Genomic DNA, 18,932 nt, shown 5'->3' with positions numbered 1-18,932 from the left:
TGTCAGGGTAGATGTGGATTCCCTGTAACAGAGAATCAGCTCTTACTTTGTCCGGAGAAAAACAATTACAAAAAGCACACCACCATGAACTCTCTGAGCTCTTGGTACTCACAGTGCATTCTCATTAGGCCTATGCTCTAGAATATCTGCTGCTTCAGGCAGAAAAGCACTTGGGCATCTGGTTCAGAGGGCAGCCTTTCAGGGCAGATCCGGATTCCTTCTGACAGAGAACCACTCCTTTCCGGGGTGGGAAATGAAATTTTGCCACAAGAACTCTTTGAGCTCTAGGTACTCAAGGCCCAGCCTCACCAGGCATATTTACTCAGGACATCTGCTGGGCCAGGTAGAAAAATGCCTGGATTTTTCTAACAAAAGCACAGCCTGTCGGTGTAGATCTTGATTCCCTCTGACCGAGGTTCGGCTCTTTCTTGGTACAGAAAAAAACTATTACCACATGCACCACCATGTACTCTCTAAGTTTTTTGTACTCACAGGACAGCTTCACCAGGCCTGTGTTCCCAGATATCATCTGGTCCAGGCAGAAAAGCACCTGGACATCTATTACTGGGACAGGAAATGAACCTTTGTCATAATCACTCTTTGAGCTCTGGATACTCAAGGCCCAGTTGCACATGGCCTGTGGCTCAGGATATCTACTGGTCCAGGCAGAAAAGCTCGTAGACCTCTTGTCTGAAACTGCAGCCGTTCTGGGCAGATCTTGATTTTCTCTGACAGAGGACCGGCCCTTATGGGGCCAGAAAGGAACCATTACTATAGGCACTACAAAGCACTCTCTGAGCTCTGGGTACTCAAGTCGCAACCTCACCAGGTCTGTACCCCGGATATCTGCTGTTCCAGGTAGAAAAGCACCTGGGAGACTGATCCCCAGGCCCAGCCTTCCGGGCAGATCCAGATTCCCTCTAACAGAGAACCAGCCCTTACTAGGGCCTGAAATTAACCTTTTCCACAGTCACCGCCCTGTACACTCTGAGCTCCGTGCATTCACAGGGCAAACTCACCAGGCTTGTGTTCCAGAATATCTGCTGATTCAGGAATAAAAGACCTGGATGTCATTTCCACAAGCACAACCTTTCTGTGTGGATCCAGATTCCCTCTGACAGAGGATAGGCCCTTACTTGGTCTGGAAAGTAACCATTACTACAGTTACTGGCAAGCACTCTCTGAGCTCTGTGTACTCACAGGGCAGCCTCACCAGGCCTTTTCCCCAGGAAACCTGCTGGTCCAGGTTGAAAAGCTCCTGGGTGTCTGGTCTGTAAGCACAGCCTTTCTGAGCAGATCAGACATAATAATGTTAATGGATGGTTACAACAAACAGCCCAGGTTTGGAGTCATAATAAGTAAATTATGGTACACACAGTAATGGGTAAAAACAGAGAAATGGAGATTTAATCAGCACAACCACACTGGAAAAAGCAACAGAAAGGGAGCTCCAGTGATCTCAAGTCCCTCCTCAGGACATTTGCATGAGCCTCATTTGAATGGGACAAACTGTAAAAGAGAACAAAAAGTCCATCCATATAACTTATAAGTTTTGGCTTAGTTGTATCCAGTCTATCTTTATCTACAATCTGCTTCTGGAAGTTGTCTCAAGAAAATCTGCACTGCTTAAGCCAGCAGCAACTGTTTCTAGTCCAGGTGCAGCCTCACAGTAATACCAAACTGAATGCTCATTCTTCTGAGGCCCAATATTGGTTGGGTTGTTTAGTCTCTTGTCATATTAAAATTAGACTGTGATAAAGCCATCCTATTGTTTCTGGAGTCAAAGATAACTGCAGGTTTGAGACCAAGACTAGTTTTAAAGAAAGACATCTTAAAAGCTGATAGTCTCTGCAGTTGAGATAGGTAGGTAGAGCTTGACATTGATGGTATCACCACTATTGTTTGCTCTTTGTTTTCCTTATTAATAAGTATCATAGAGACCACTCTTATGATATTTTACAAATATTATGATGAAGAAAAAGATGTGAAGGAGGAAAACGAGCAAAAGTAAAAGGAAGAGGAAGAGTTAGAGAAGGAAGAGGTAGAAAAAAAGGAAGAGTAGGGATAAGGAGAATGAGCAGGAGAAGGAGAAAAAGATGCTTTTGTTCTTGTTCTAAGAATCTGCCAGAGACTAAATTCAAGAGATTTATATTAATGTTATGGGTAGAGGAGGTTTGAAGACATTCAGTGTCAAGTATGTCACATGGCTATTAGTAATCTCTCTTATATAGATTTCCAATTAAAAGGAGCAACTGGGCCAAATATATATATATATATATATATATATATATATATATATATATATATATATATATATTACAAATTGAAGAGAAAAATAGAACCAGAGGATTATATTTTGGATTTCAGTCTTTTAATCTCAGAGATATAAAGTTTAACCTAAGGCCTTATTCAAAATGGAATAAAGTAAATGGTTCCCTTGGGATATGGTATCCACCCAGCTAAGCCTCAAATTTGTGAAAAGGAAGTTAGTAAAGTTTAAACAGCTAAGGAAACTATAGACAACAGAATATTCTGGATTTAAGGATAGTAGAGTAAAATGACTGTGTACTCTTTTATCCTGGACTAAGTGAATCCAGTGACAAAATAATATTGCAGTCAGCAAAACTGGAAAAGAAGAGCCATCTAATGAACCTTTGAACTTTTCACATGAAGTTGCAAACCTGAAGTTTACCTCAGTGACGTTCATTATTGTTTTGGTCCAGTACTTTCTCAATATTTTCTCTTTGTGTGGTCATTCGGATCAGAATGCCCTTCCCTCTGCCCAAACTAAGACACCATATTTCATTATCTATTCATCAATTGTTGATGGCAATTGATACAGATCCCATTTCTTTGCTATTGTGGCTAGAGAATCAACCCTTTAACATCCTACATTGTAATGCTGAATTGCCTTTTTCCCACTTGTGTTCATTATTGCTTTGGTCCAGTATTTCCTCACTGTACTCTGTCGCGCGCCCCACTTCCCGCTGGCAGGAAAAGGCGTGCAACAACAGGATTCTTCTGCGAACAACCTTTATTGTAGAACACTCTGAGCAGGGGACCACGTGGAAGGAAAATGCACTGCTTATATATGACCAGGAGACTCGTGTCACTACCTGATTGGTGTGCCCTCCAGTAACTCATTAGCATGCCCCCGAGAGCGGGCTGTGACGTCTGTGGCACATGCGCACTATGTCTCTTGGGCTCTGTTTGCTGAGTCATGGGCGGGAATCCGACGCCATGTTTGGGTGCGGCACAAACGGCTCTCAACAGTACTCCATTTCCTTCCTTTTGGAATAATGATATATATAGTCTGTGCCATTACATATGAGAAGTATGTGATTTCTTTTTGCTTTGCTTTTACAAGGGGTTATAGATAGCAGATTGTCTTGAATCTCAGAAGAGATATAAGCTTTGGAGTTTGAAACAGTGTTGATACTGTGAAAGACTTTGGGAATTTTTGAAATTGGACTGAATGCATTTTGCATTATTACATGGTCAGGAGCATATGGGTGCCCAGGAGTACAATGTGGTGATTTGAATGACAGTGGTTGCCAATAAGATTATGTATTTGAATGCTTGATAGCCAGTTAGTAGAACTCTTTAGGAGGAATTATGCATTGTGGCACTGTTGGAGTAGATGTTAGCTTGTTGGACATGCTGTGTCACTGGATATAGAATTTGAGGTTTCAATAACAAATCCCAGGCTCCCCATCTCTCTGTTTGAAACATGTGAATTATAGATGAGCTCTCAGCCACATCTCTAACAGCATACATGTCTGCTTCCTGCCATGCTTTTTGGCATGATGATCTTCACCTAATCCTCTGAAACTTTACAAGCAAGCTACCAATTAAAATTTTTTCCTATAAGTTGCCTTGGTCATGGTATCTGCTTCAAGCATTGGGAGAGTAACTAAGACACAGTATTTTTATTATTTATTCACTTATTGATGACCATTGATACTGATCTCATTGTTTTCCAATTAGGAATAGAACAACAGAGAAATATACATTAGAACTACTTCAAGATACTACCTCACCCCTGTCACAATGGAGATCTTAAAGAAATCTAACAACAGGGACTCAGCAGATAAGGCCATTTACTGTTCTTCCAGAGGTCCCAGGTTTGGTTCTCATCACCCACACAGCAATGCACATCAGCTCTAAATATATTTCACACAATTTAATCCTACCATGGTCTCGAGTATGTATGCAGTGCACATATTTACTTTGTAGCATAATGAAATACTCATAAAGTTAAACAAATATCCATTCACTGCTGATGAGAGTAGAGACTAGTCTAGCTATTATCCGTTCAGAAGTTTATTTAAAAATTAAAAATAGAACTACCTGCCATATGATTTTGACATACCATTGTGGAGTTTCTGACCTGACCTGCATAGCCTGACTTGCCACATCAGCTTTTTTTGGTATCAGAGCACTTGGTGAAATTTTTCTGCCCAAGTTAGGATTTCCACTTTTCGCCTAATAAGAGAGACCTGTGCTGCAAAATGGAAACCTATGTCATTGGCTGCTGACATGAGGTGATTTACTTCATCAGTTATATACAGGGGTTTGGGTTTATGGTGTTTGCCTTTATAAGCCTGCTGCTTTTCAATAAATTTGAATCTTGATCAGAACTTTGTCTTGGCTCCATTCTTCTCTTGTCCTTGTTCTATAATTTCCAGACTCCCATCCAAAGAAAGTGTGTTCACTGGTGATCTTGGGTCAATGCCCAATGTCAGACTGGAAAGTAACCTTTGCTGCTTGTCCACAGTGTTTATCAGTGCAATAAGACTGGGCGACAGCAAGCAGGCATTTACTTACAACCTGAAAGGGTTATTATAGACAAGAGGAGCAGGGTTTAAACTACAACAACCCTTAGAAAATTAGCCCAGATGCATTTATACTGCCCTTGGTTTCCAGATGAGGGAACTTTGGATAAAGCTACTAGGGAAATAATGGGAGAAGTGCTAAGAAATACACAGGCTGATCTTACAGCCTTCTGCCTTTGGGCGCTGGTTTAAAAAAATGCCATTGATTATAATAAAGATAGAGAAATTTCTTAGTCTTTGAAGGCAGAACAGGAACAATTACTTAAGCTCAAGGAAGACTGTTGGTTTGAGAAAGCCCTTTTCAAAGCTAATTTGGTCAATGATGGGCCCTATAAACCTCTATTAGCAGCATTAGAACAAATAAAATTAACTGATTATTAATTAATCCAGGGGAAAAAGCTGATCTGGAAGAAAAAGCAACTAAAGATCATAATGAAGATTGGCAGCCTTATGTTCCTTCTTGTCTTCTATGGCTTTCCCCATTATCTTGGCAGGACAAAAAGACTTGGCCAAAGGAGAAATACAGGTTTTCAAATTAGAGTTAGAAATTCAATTACAAAAATTAACTAATGAATTGCAGGAGTTGAAAAGTTTAATCAAGAGAGAGCCAGGTCACTGCCATCAGGATTCAGAACCTGCCTGCAGATGGCTGAGCACCCAGAAGAGCCTCACAAGCCTTCTCCCACCTAAACCCATGGTCAGTGGCCTGCCACACACACCCACTGGCTATCTGGGAAGGGAACACCAGGAACTCTTGGGGTGCAGATATCATGGTGCTCTCTGGGAATGAGTCCATTCCAGCACACAGAGAGAGCCTGGTTATCACAGTTAGGACTCAGGACCTACCCACGGACAGCTGAACACCCAGAAGAGCTACACAAGTGCTCTCCTACCTGATCCCACAAACTCAGGACCTGCCAGGAACTCCCAGGACACAGCTAGAGTAGTGATCTCTGGGAACTGGTCTTATCTGGTCCAGAGAAAGAGCCAAGTCACCACCATCAGGACTCAGAACCAGCCTGCAGATGGCTGCGCACAAAGAAAAGCCTCATAAGAGGTCTCTCACACAAGCCCACGAAGACAGAACCAGGTCACCACCATCAGAACTCACTGCCTGTCCCCAAAGAGCCAAACACCTAGGAGAAATCTCCCTCCTGAGCTCATGGGACCTCTGACCCACAGGAGAGACAAGCTCCAGTCAGAGACAACAAGATCATCTAGAATCACAGATAACAAGATGGCAAGAGGAAAGCACAAGAACCTAAGCAATAGAAACTAAGACAACTTGGCAACATCAAAGCCCAGTTCTCCCACCACAGCAAGTAGTGGATTTCACAACATACCAAAAAAATAAGATTTAGACTTAAAATCATACTTCATGATGATGATAGATGTCTTTGAGAAGTGCATGAATAACCCCCTTAAACAATTATAGAAGAACACAAGTAAACAAGTAGAAGACCTTAAAAAAATACAAAATCACTCAAAGAGCTACAGGTAAAGACAACCAGACAGGTGAAGGAATTGAAGATGGAAATAGAAACAATAAAGAAATCACAAAAAGTGACAACCCTGGAGATAGAAAACCTAGGGGGGGGGGGAATCAGGAGTCATAGATGCAAGCATCACCAACTAGCTACAAGAGAAGGAAGAGAGAATCTCAGGGGCAGAAGACAACACAGAAAACATTGACACAACAGTCAGAGAAACAAGTATCCAGCAGTTGCTATCTTGGGGTAACAAGTCCCTCAAAGGAGGGGTTCAGAACAAGGGAAAGAGAGTAGATATGGGATCAACTGTCAATCAGACTTCTCAATGATAAAGCTCATTGCTGAAATCAGTAAAGCAATGGCTCAAAGATTCAGATGTAAAAATCCACACCCAGTCTATTATAGACCCTACTAACCTCTCAGTGGCATGGAAGGATAATGATCATATCAGAAAAACAATAAATCAAAATAGTTGATTGGACAGCTTGAGCTCAAAAAATGTACTTTTCTCACCCATGACCATCTCCTCAGCCCTGGCCATGGTCTTCATGGGGTCAAAAGGAACGACTGCAAACCAGATGATTCAGGTAACTAGCCACATTTCATGGCAGCTAAGTGTCATCAATGGTCAGTTGATCTGGTTCAAATCTCAAAGTGATTGCTCTTGATATACAACTGCTGATGACATAAGGGTGTGGTTGTATATGTAGGGAAGGATGTTCTACCTGCTGGGATATTGGCATGAGTACATTGTCCAGTTAGTACTGGTGGGGTGGTGTGTAGGGAGCCGTTTGTGCCGCACCCAAACATGGCGCCGGCTTCCCGCCGAGAACTCAGCAAACAGAGCTGTTGCCCAGCCAAGAGACTTAGAGCGCATGCGCCACATACGTCACAGCCCGCTCTCGGGGCATACTAATGAATTACTGGAGGGCGCACCAATCAGGTAGCAACACAACTCTCCTGGGCATATATAAGCAATGCATTTCTCTCCCACGTGGAGAAGTCCCCTGCTCAGAGAAATCCCCTGCTCAGAGTATTGTACAATAAAGGTTGTTCGCAGAAGAATCCTGTTGTTGCACGCCTATTCCTGCCGGCGGGACGTGGAGCGCGAGACAGTGGTGGTTTTTTATTCAGGCTCCATTTCACCACAAATTATGGCACAATTAACCTAGACCATGACAGGTAGATCCTGAGTCCTGAGAATGGTGGAGGGAACACCAGGGATGAAAGAGACTTCAGGTGGGTCTGAGTGTGATGAGAGACTCTCAGGAGAGGCTTTAGCAAGAGATAGCTCCTTTAATGAGGGTAACAAAGGCTACTTACATCTTTAGGATGTAGATAGGAGCTTTGAAGGTGAGTTTAGATCATTGCCCGGGGCCAGGGTGTTAGGGATGCCTCATTTGTATAAAGAGGAATTTCAGGTGCAGCAGGAAGTGACTTTATAAGGAAAGAGAAAGTGTAACCTGGCTACTGGCTACCTAACCTCCTGGGGTGGGAGCAAGGTTGGTGTGACATAGGGTACCTGTGCTGGGACATGCAGGCCCAGGGCAGAACAGGGGGTGGGGTCCTTCTCCTGTAATCTCAGATGAGATTTCTGTGGTTTGCAAACACCTTGACTTCACTTTTAGTCTGGACTAGCTCTCCCTGGTCCCAGGAATCCCCAGCCCCACAGAGGTTGGGCATGTTAATTGGAAGGATGCAGATTATTTGGGGCAAAAACACCAAAATTTTGCACCAAGTCTACCTATAACCTCACTATCTGTTCTCTGGGACACAGTCTTTTAACAAGCAAAGTATTAATGGGATGCTCCCAGAAGTGTCTTATCATATTGGGTCAGGTTTGGCTGGGAGACCTCAGGCAGAACCAGCTGAGGCTCTTCTAGGGAGCAGTGCTTCAGGTATATTTAACATTTATAATTTTTGTTGGCCCATAGATTGCAGCTATTCCCTGTGTCCCCACAATGTTTCTTGTTTGCTGTGACCCAATGTCCTTTCTGATAAGGACATGTGTCAGACTGGATTAGAGTTCATCTTCATGACCTCCTTTTAATTTAACTCTTTCCTTACAGGCCAATTTTCAATTATGGTCACAATTGTTTAGACAGAAACCAAGGGTCACAGGGGCAATGTCTCATATTTCTTTTCACCACAAACAACTACTTCAGCCAATATTTACCACACCACAAACCCCGTTCTCCAGGTCCCAACTGTTATTACCTAATTTTTCCCTGTCCTTTACAGCTATTAATTCCAAAGCCAACATCATGAGTTCAATTTCTGGGTTACTGTGTACCTCATCCATTTCATTAGAACTAACCATCCTGATCTGCAAAGAGAAGAAGCATTGCTGGCATTGTTTCTTGGAATCTAAGATCCACTGCTCACTGGGAAACAGATCAACTGCCATCTGTCAGTTGGTAGACTTTTCTAGCAGCATCAGAAAGTCCAGTGAGGCTGAAGTATTAGATATTGGCTAGGGCTGTGGTTCTCTTCCCAACCATGTTGTATGATGGTGCTGACTCCAAGAATTTCCATCTGGCCTGCAAATGATAGTTTGGATTTGCTTCTGTGAGTTTGGCTGGATACAAAAATGGCACTTGGTATTTGAAGGCCCAGACCTGGAACACTATTACTTTTGAATACTGTTGGTCTGTGCTTTACTTAGGGTTACTATTGCTGTGATCAAACACCATGACCAAAGAAACTTGGAGAGGAAAGTGTTGGTTTTTGTTTGTTTGTTTGTTTGTTTACTTAGAGTTCCACAAAATAGCTCATCATCAAAAGCAGGAACTGACACAGGGGAGGAATCTGAAGGCAGGAGCTGCTGTAGAAGTTATGGAGGAGTGCTGTTTACTGACTTGCTTCACATGGCTTTCTCAGTCTGTTTTCTTATAGAATCTAGGATCATTATCTCAGGGATAGTAGTACTCACAATTGGCTAGGTCCTCACAGACCAATCACTAAGAAAATGTTCTATATAGACCTGCCCAATTTTATGGAGGCTGTCTTAGAGTTTCATCACTGCGAGTAGACACTATGACCCAGGCAACACTAGAAAAGGACATCATTTAATTGGGACTGGCTTACAGTTTCAGATGTTCAGTTCATGCATGGCAGTATACAGGCAGACATAGTGCTGGAGAAGCTGAAGGTTCTACATCTTGATCAATAGGCAACAGAAGGGGTTTTTCTTCTGAAGGCAGCTAGGAGGAGGCTCTATCACACTGACCAGACTTGAATATATATGTGAGACCTCAAAACCCCACTTCCACAGTGATACATTTCCTCTAACAAGACCACACCTCTGAATAGTGCCACATCCCATGAGCCAAGCATATTTAAACCACTCTGTCTTCAGAGGTCTTCACCTTGTGTCAAGTTGACATAAAACTGTCTAGTATAGACAGACAGTGGGAGAGCCAACCTAGCCCAAAGAACAGAGGGAGAGACTGCTGAAATTGAAGGTCAGGGACTGCCTGCTTTGAGCCAGTGAAGGTTGGTTGGCTCCATGGTTTTAGCCAGAGATTATGTAGTAAGCATGAAGAGTGGAGGGTTTTTAGAGGTCCACTTCTGCTCATTTCAGAGCTGACAGGGCACAGGGAGGACCCTACAAAGGAACATTCAAGGTATTTGCATTTGTAACTAGGTGGGCAGCAGGGATCTGTGAAATTCTGAGGATGAGTTAAATGTTGACTCTTTTTCTTCATCAGCTGGGCCTGATGAAGTTGTATTTTAATTTTTTTTGACTTCAGGAACTTTCTTTGGATAAATGCAGTGGCAACGGAGGTAGAGATGTTCACCAGGGCTTCCAGTCTCTTCTCACCAAAGTGAATAAGACTGGCACACAGTACTTGCTCAAAACAGCCAACAGGCTCTTCGGGGAAAAGACTTTTGATATCTTAGCCGTAAGTCTTTCCAGTTTTCATGAAGCAAAATGAGAGAGAAATTATGTGATACAACAGAGAGTATGTGTGCTTCCCAGCTATTTTGGCACCAGTGCAATTCTTGTATATGTTCATGTGCATTTGTGCAAAAATACAAACTAAATACAAAATACAAATTAAGTCAGCAAAGTGTGAGTCTCCTCAATCTGTTTTTCAGTTTTTATCTCACTCAGGATAAGAGGGTTTATAGAATTGATGTTTGTCTTCCTGCAGATACAGAAATTTACTTGCAAATATTTTCCCTGCATATGGACATCAGAACATACATATTGTTCCATAATTTTTCTTTTATTTTTTGTATTTACATTGTATTATAGTTTATTTTGTCATCATTTATTATTACACTACTATTACTTTATTGTTATTAATTGATGTTGGGGTTGAAACCACAACCTCACACACTTGCTAAGCATACACTCAACCAATGAGCCACAGTCCCAGGTCTGCTCACTATGATGGGTCATCATCTGATAGTCTGGTAGTCCTGAGTATACTTGATTCATGGCATCGAAAGCCAGTTGCCCATGGATAGATTTAACTTGCATGCTGTCTGGACCATCATCAATCTTATATTGTTGAGTGTGATTTTGTGTATATTTTTGGCTCCTAGATGTATTTGTAAAACAAAAAATGTGAAGTATTGAGATTGTAACATGTATTGCTAATTGTTCTCTCAATTGGACCTATAGGGACCCTCTGAGGTACAGCTGTGGCTGACTGTTTCTTACACCTAAGGAGAACTGTGAAGTTATAGTATAAAACTAGTACCCTGAAAACAAGTAAAATATGTAGCCCTGAGCTGTTTGAAAGGAAGACTAGAGACTCATTTCATATATGCTGTCAGCATAATGCATGTTTCAACCCATATATAAAAACAATGGAAACTGTGTGCAGGAAAGCATTGAAGTTCCCAACTTACAAGAATCAACTTACAAGTCTGAGCCAAAGTGTTCCAGACAGTGTGAATTACCATTATAGAAATTACAAGATGCACAGTTCAAATTCATATGTCTGTTCAAAACCATGGCTGCAGAGAATTCATGTGATGCAATGCAGGCCATCGATGTCAGAACCACTCTGGGATCATACAGGTTTGATTTCAAAGTAATTTTTGGCTCTTGTCCATTCAAATTTCTTTCACAAAATTTTTTCCTTCCACCCTCATTCAGATCCATTATGGGATAAGGATCCCCATCTTAAGAAGCTCTGATGTATGGCTAGGTGTAGTGATACAGGCTTTTTTTCTTAATAGTTGAGAGACAGAGACAGAAGAATCTTTGTGAGTTAGAGGTCAACTTGCTCTATAGACTTGGTCTATATATAGTGAGTTCTAGGCTAACCAGGACAACATAGTGATACCCTGTCTCAAAAATAAAAAGCTATTTTTCTAAATAAATGTAACCTTTACAATTCTGCTTTCGATAAATTAAGTTTCTGACATTTTGTCTAGCTTTATTGTGCTTTAAACAGTATATCTGTGATATCTCCCAATATATTAGCTTTTCCAGAACCCATTTTCTCCTCCCTCCATATCTACCTGCTGCTTTCTTTTTTCTTCCTTCCTTTCTTTTAGTCTTTTTCTTGAATAGTGTGAAGAACAGTTACCCTGAGTCCAGAACTCCATGCTCTTGTGTGGTTCATATTCTACAATTCTAGTACATTCCTACAGGAGGATTGCACTTGCCCTCTTTCATCTGTGGTTTTAAGCTGTGCTGTATACTTGTGAGGAACACGGTATATCTGCACTTCTAATTTTAAAACCCAATACAGGAAATTATACATATTATAGGCTCCGTGTTATTTTCAATACATGTAATCTTTCTCAGGGAAGGACTAATGTATTTATTGATCCAAATATTGTTGGATGTATGTGTGTGCATGTGCATGCTCACCTATGTGTTCATGTCTGTGCATATGCACATTTCTCTGTGTGTGGAGGATAGAGGACATTGGCTGTTGTTTCTCAGGTACTATCTATGTTTGTCTTTTTTAAAAGTCAAAACATCTACCTGAACTGGAACTTACAAAGTAGATCATGCTGGATGTTCAATATGTTTCACAGATACAGCTGAGTCTACCTCCAAAGTGTTGAGATTACAAATATGCATGATAGCATCACCTTGGTTTTCATTGATTTGTTTATCTATGTGGATTCTGGGAATTGAACTCAGGACTTTATGCTTGCAAAGCACACACTTTAGTGACTGAGCAATCTCCTTAGCCCTATTTTTAAATTTTGAGTTTATCCAAAACATTTTTTAAAAAGTATTTTTAAATTATGTGTATGTACATGGGTATGAGTCTGTATGTTCACCTGTGGGAGCCAGAGGAGAACATCAGGTCCTCTGGACTTGGAATCACAGTTATTAGGGAGTCACTTGACATAGATGTAGGGTCTGTTGCTATAAACACGCTTAGTCCCTGAGCCATCTCTCCAGCAAACACTCCATTTCTAAAATTACTTAAAATTTTTTTTCCAGCTCACATTTTAAGGATTCATACTGTATGTCTAACACTCACTCATATATTTTAGGTATTGATTACAACAATGATGATTTTATTTCTAAAAATATTTTTTTTAATTTTTTCTTCTCAGAATTTTTGAAAAATGTGCCCCTTTTCTTTTCAGTGATGGTTGTGTTGCTTCAAGGAAAACTGGCTGACTAATATTTGAGGGTCAGTGAAATCCCTTAAATATGTACTTGGCCATTCAAGAAGGTGGCCTCTCTGCATAGCAGCCTTGTCCATGCATCAGCCAAATTTTAGCTAACTGGCTTTTTAATTATTCCTTTCAGATAAAATTACAAAGTTGCTATCTTCAGGTTCAGTGAATTCAAACACTGGGTTGGTCCTTGTGAAAGCCATCTACTTCAAAGGAAACTGGAAGAAGCACTTTAACAAAAAGGACACTCAAGAAATGCCTTTCAAAGTCACCAAGGTGATAAGTGGTTCCCTGATTACATCAGCTTCTAATACACAGGAGAAGGCTGTCTTATGTAACTTGTGCTTCATATGGCTTCAGGTAGTTAGGCAAGGACTCCCCAGTAACCTGCATGGCTTTTTTCTCTTTCTTTTCATCTTGTACAGTACTATGGATATCTGCTTGCTCCCCAGTAGATATTTTTATATTGTGAAATAAACACTAAAAACATCAAACTGTTCTCAAGGACACAGTGTTTATCCTCTTAGACTTTCCTTCCTTTCTTGTCACAGAGCTGGGGGGAAGGGGACAGCTTATCCCTAAGCAAGGCACCTAGGATAACACTTGACTTAAACATGTTTGGTTTGTAAACATGTGGAGGGGAGAAGCCCCTCTCTTACAGATATATTAGAGAGCTCAAACAGCACATGGCAATAACCAGTGTAATGTCCTTGCTGTAGTTAGGGATCCAAAACTACAAGATTTTGTGTTGATAAGGACTTTTATTTAAATTCCTATTACTAAATGGATAGGAATTATAGACACAAATTACCAAATCATTAAATTACTAAGATTGGCCCTATTTATATTACATGATTGGAGGCTTTAAGAACTGGAGGTGTGTGGAGAGTATCTGCTGAAGGCAGAGATCAACACCTTGTAGGTTATGAACAATGCCAGCCCAGGTCCATTTTTCTAGACAGTGTTTCATTAAGACATACTCCTATTTGCTATTGATAGATGCTCCAACAGCAGATGAGAGTAGTTGTGACAGAAAGTATATAGGCCACAGGATCAAGAATTCTTATATCCTGGTATGTTATAAAGTATGCTAGTTGCAGGCCAAGGACATAGCTGAAGAGACAAGGACAGACGGCTGCTTGGCTCAAGGCTAGTTCAGGCAGACATGATAAAGACAGAACACAATAAGAGAAATGGCCTTCATTTGCCCTATTAGATTCAGAATGGTGTGCTGTCTCAGAGAACTGAAGCAACAAAGAGCCTTTGGCTGTAATTTTCACAAGGCACTCAACAAATCTATATTCATTTTAAGAATTAAACCACAAGAGGAAGCGCATAGCATTCAATAAGACCCCCCCAGAGCTTCCAGGGACTAAACCACCAACCAAAGAGTACACATGGAGGTACCCATGTGTGCTGCTGCATATGTAGCTGAGGATGGCATTATCTGGCATCAATAGAAGAATCCCTTGGTCCTGTAAAGATTCATTTTCCCCAGCATAGGGGAATGCCAGGGTGTTGAGGTGGGAGTGGGTGGGTGGGAGTGGGAACTCTTCATAGAAGCAGGGGGAAGGCATATGGGAGAGAAGGGAACCAGGAAAGGAGTTGACACTTGAAATGTAAATTCATAAAATAGCCAATAAAAAAGAACTGCTAAAATAAAAAATAAAGAATAAAGAATTAAACCACAAATGTGGTTAGGAACTGAGGAGGATGGTTAGAGAGGACATGGCCATTTCTGGCTAAGGCTGGACTGGCAACAGCTACAACTCTTTTCTAGTAAGGAGTCATTTTCCCTGGTCCTCACTATTGCTGCTCATTAGCTTGTTACTAATGTAGCCAGCAGATGTGGCTTGGAAGTCTCTGGCCTTGTTGAGTGTGCTCAGACACTTGAACATATTTTTTCCTGAGGCATAGCAGTAATCAATAAACATAGAGAAGAACACTGGTTGGTGGAATGGCTTCAGAGACACACAAAGAAGCTAGTTGCATGCTGTGCTTAGACTGCTTACTGACTTGCTCAGCCTCCTTTTTTAGAGAAAGCAGGACCGCAAGCCTAGGGAAGGTACCACTTACAATGGGCTTGGCCTTCTCCCATCAATTACTAATTTAAAAAATGTTCTACAGCTGGATCTTACAGAGGTTCTCAATTGAGGTTTGCTCCTCTCTGATGACTCTAGTTAATGTTGATATTACACTAGCCAGGACAGGGTTTGGTTGTGGATGAAAAATACTGAGGAAGCCTTCACTGGGAAGATGGCATGTGAGCAGATACTAGAACATAAAAATCTGAGGTTCTATGTTCTGAGGATCAGTTTGTTGGGAAGAAAGAGAGAGTCAAGTTAATTTGCCATTAAACCACAAACTGACACATGATTGTGGTAAAGAAATAAAGGGCAAGGAACAGTCCAGATGATGGGGAGTAGAAGCAGGGAAAGCTCCTGCTTTGATTCTGGGTTGTTCTAAAGTCATCAACTTTTGCTCCCAATAGAGCAGTAATTCTCAATCTTCCTAATTCTGTGGCATGTTAATATAGTTCCTCATGTGATAATGACTCTCAGATATAAAACTATATTTGCTGCTACTTTATGACTGTAATCTTTCTACTGTTGTGAATCATAGGGTAAATATCTGATATGCTGAATGTCTGATATGCAACCTCTGTGGGGGTCATGACCATAGAGCATCACCATACTGGGATGTTGAACCAGAATGATAAGATCTGACTTGCATGTATGCCTGCTGTGCTGGGGTCAGTGACAAGGAGGTCATCAGAGTATCCAAGGGCTGTGCTGATGATAGTAGAGATTTAAAAATAAAGTCAGATTTTGGTTATATTTCAAAGGGATAGACAATACAATTTGGTAATAGGGTAGATGCAGGGTGTGAGAAAGGAATGAGTAAAAGGAAGGTAATGTTTTTGACAACTAGAAGAAGTATGATGAATAATGTGGTGATTTAAATAAGAATCAACCCCATACACTCATACTTGAATGCTTAAAGAGTGGCATTATGAGATATGCCATTGTTAAAGGTAGTGTGTCACTGGTTGTGGGCTCTGGAATTTCTGATGTTCAAACCAGGCCCAGGGATCCTCTCTCTTCCAGCTGCCTACCAATCCAGATGTAGAACTCTAATCTTGGCTCTTTCTTCAGTACCATGTCTGCCTGTGTGCTGCCATGCTTCCCATCATGGTGATAGCAGAATAAGCCAGTCCTGATTTGTTTTTGTTTTTGTTTTTTTTTTTTTTATAAGAGTTACTGTAGTCATGGTGTCTCTTCACAGCAATAGAACACTGATTAAGACAGACAATAAATATAGGAAAATTAAACTTAAAAAAGAAAGTATATAGTTCTTTCTTAATCTAGGTTTTTCTTTCTTTTTAAATGAAGGCCTAAAATGGAAAGTAAAATGCATATTTAGAGTCCTAAGAAAGAAGTTCAGGATAAAACAGTAAAATTGAGAATCATGTTCAAAGTCATGAGAATAAATGGGGTCCCCAATAGAAAATATTTGTTGGTCCAGGACATTCAACCTGTTTTAAGATCGAGTCAGTCAGTGTTCTGACACTCTATTAACAGATATGAAGATAATCAACTTGAGAAGAGAAAATGTTCATTTGACTCACTTGTAGGGGTTCCAATTCCCAATGAGATGAATTCATGACTTAGGCCTGTTATAGGGGTGCTGACAGGTGATCGTGTGATCAGATGGGGAGCAAAATGGGTTACCTCAAGGCCAGAAAGTGAAAGAAAGGAAAAAAGAGGCCAGAATCCCATAATCCCTTTCAAGGGTACATCCCAAGGACCTAAATATCCCCCAGCAGGCTCCACCTTTTAAAGATTCCACCTCCTTCCAAAACTCTGAGGACCATGCCTTGAAAACTGGGCCTGTAAGTTATGTGTAAGATCTAAATTATTCCAGAGGTTAAGAAACTGAGGGAATGTTCTAGAAATTTAATCAAAAGTGTTTCTATAGGCAGGGAGTGGCTATCTCAGTTGTGAATTCATTTTGTCTCTTTCTACTTAATATTTATACATTATTTACAGAATAAGGAGAAACCTGTGAAAATGATGTTTAAGAAGTCTACCTTTAAGATGACCTATGTAGAAGAAATATCCACTACCATTCTGTTGCTTCCCTATGTTGTCAGTGAGCTGAATATGATCATCATGCTTCCAGATGAACACATTGAACTGAGAATGGTAAGGAGCATGGGGCATTGATAGAGCTGTAATGGAGAAAGAGTGGCATTTGGGTTTCTGCTGGGGCAGCTCTCCTAGACTCCCATGATCATGTTTTTATCTTCTACTCATTTGTGGAAATGGAGTAGAACCCAGGGCCTGAAGCATGCTTAGCAAACAGAACAGAGTTGCTCCCTAGCCCCTCCCAGCTACCATATTAAGTTACAGCCAAACTTCTTTGGGAATATAGAGCCTCCCCATCACCTCAGGAGTACTGGCCTAGGGTCTTGAACTCTTTTCTAAGTAGAAAAGTAAATAACTTACAAGAAATTCATAGAGTGGATGAGGCTGGACAAGATAGAAGAAAAAGAGGAGGAAGTTTTCTTCTCAAGGTTTAAACTGGAAGAGAACTATGATATGAATGATGACCTATGCAATCTGGGCATGACTGATGCTTTTCAGCAGGGCATGGCAGACTTTTCAGGAATAGCATCTAAAGAAGGCTTATATCTGTCCAAGGTCATTCACAAGTCCTTTGTGGAAGTCAATGAAGAGGGCAGCTACTACCACACCCAGTGTAGCTTTTAGGTGTATGGTCCCCTACTTCTGTACCAACCACCCTTTTCTTTTCTTCATCCAGCACAGCATGACTGGGATTGTGTTCTGTGGCCGGTTCTCCTCCCCATGAGAAAGAATGGTGTGGTGTCAGCCCCCCCCCCTTTTTGCCCACTTTTTTCTCATAATTTGTTTGTGGATCAGTACATGTTGTGACAATTCTGTGCTTGGTGGCACTAAATTATACCTACGATTTTTTAAAAAAAGAATGTTTCTTCCTTTGAGAGAAAGTCCCATTGAGTTGCCTAGGCTGGCCTTAAACTCTTCCTGTAGCTCAAGTACATCTTGAACATGAGACCTTTTTACCTCAGCCACCTGAGTAGCTAGGATTACAGCTCTTTGGCACCATATCTAATGTCCCTGGTATTCTGTAAATCATTTGGGAAAAGGGAATTCTGGATAAAGCAACTATGTTACAAGACTATTCTGCTTCAGAGAGTGCCTTTGAGATCTACATACAAGCCTGAGGTCAACTTCTGAAGGTCTTAAAGTAATCTCCTAATATAACTGGTAAAACACTCAGGTTCTGAGAAAGGACAGCCCCTGGGGCAGTCTTGAGTTATAAATTTGCTCTTATCTGGTACCTTTCTGACTTTAACTACCTACCACACATCTGAAGGATTCCTAGCTAATTTGTGTAAAGGACTACTTATTAAGTACAGTGTATGGAACCTTTCCCCCATCCTTCCCCCATTCTGTACCCAGCTCTAACAAAATTCCTATAGCAGCAAGAAATTTCCTTTGTTCCAGAGGACTGAAGGCTTTCCTTCAGTCAGAACCTCCTTTTCTGCCTACCCCCTACATATCTGTGTGTGTGTGTGTCTGTCTGAGTGTCTGTGACTAACTTTGCTGTAATGTTAATGACTCTCAAGAATTACTTGTTTCACCATCATTGATTTGAATGTACAAATATTTCTCTTACCCTAACCCGAAAATAACAGCCCAACTAAATTATGTATGCTTCCTTGGCTCTTATTTTGAGGGTATTTGTATCTGGGATGCAAGACAAGTCTTGCAGTCAGATGGAAGCCATATAAAAATTCTCACATGGATTCTGAGTGTGATAATCAGGGAACAAGTCACACAGACTATGCAGAGACACACTATAACACCTTTACTACTCTTGTTTGTATACGAAATGTTCCTCAAGGGACCACGTGTTAAAGGCTTAGTCTTAAACTATGCCACTAAATGAGGAATTG

At 41.0% G+C, this 18,932-nt stretch overlaps 1 pseudogene across 1 annotated transcript; it reads left to right on the top strand.

The window, feature by feature from the left end:
* Positions 1-3,240: 3,240 nt before the first annotated feature.
* LOC308422108 (serpin B6-like) lies at positions 3,241-17,803 on the top strand (annotated as a pseudogene). Its single transcript has 7 exons — positions 3,241-3,248; positions 6,810-6,912; positions 10,078-10,230; positions 12,096-12,135; positions 13,065-13,207; positions 16,981-17,136; positions 17,434-17,803. The product of its transcript is annotated as a serpin B6-like (transcript).
* Positions 17,804-18,932: the final 1,129 nt, after the last annotated feature.

This window comes from Micromys minutus, assembly GCF_963924665.1.
Source record: "Micromys minutus genome assembly, chromosome: 6".
NCBI classification, from domain to species: domain Eukaryota; kingdom Metazoa; phylum Chordata; class Mammalia; order Rodentia; family Muridae; genus Micromys; species Micromys minutus.
This window is presented reverse-complemented; position numbering and strand designations above follow the sequence as displayed.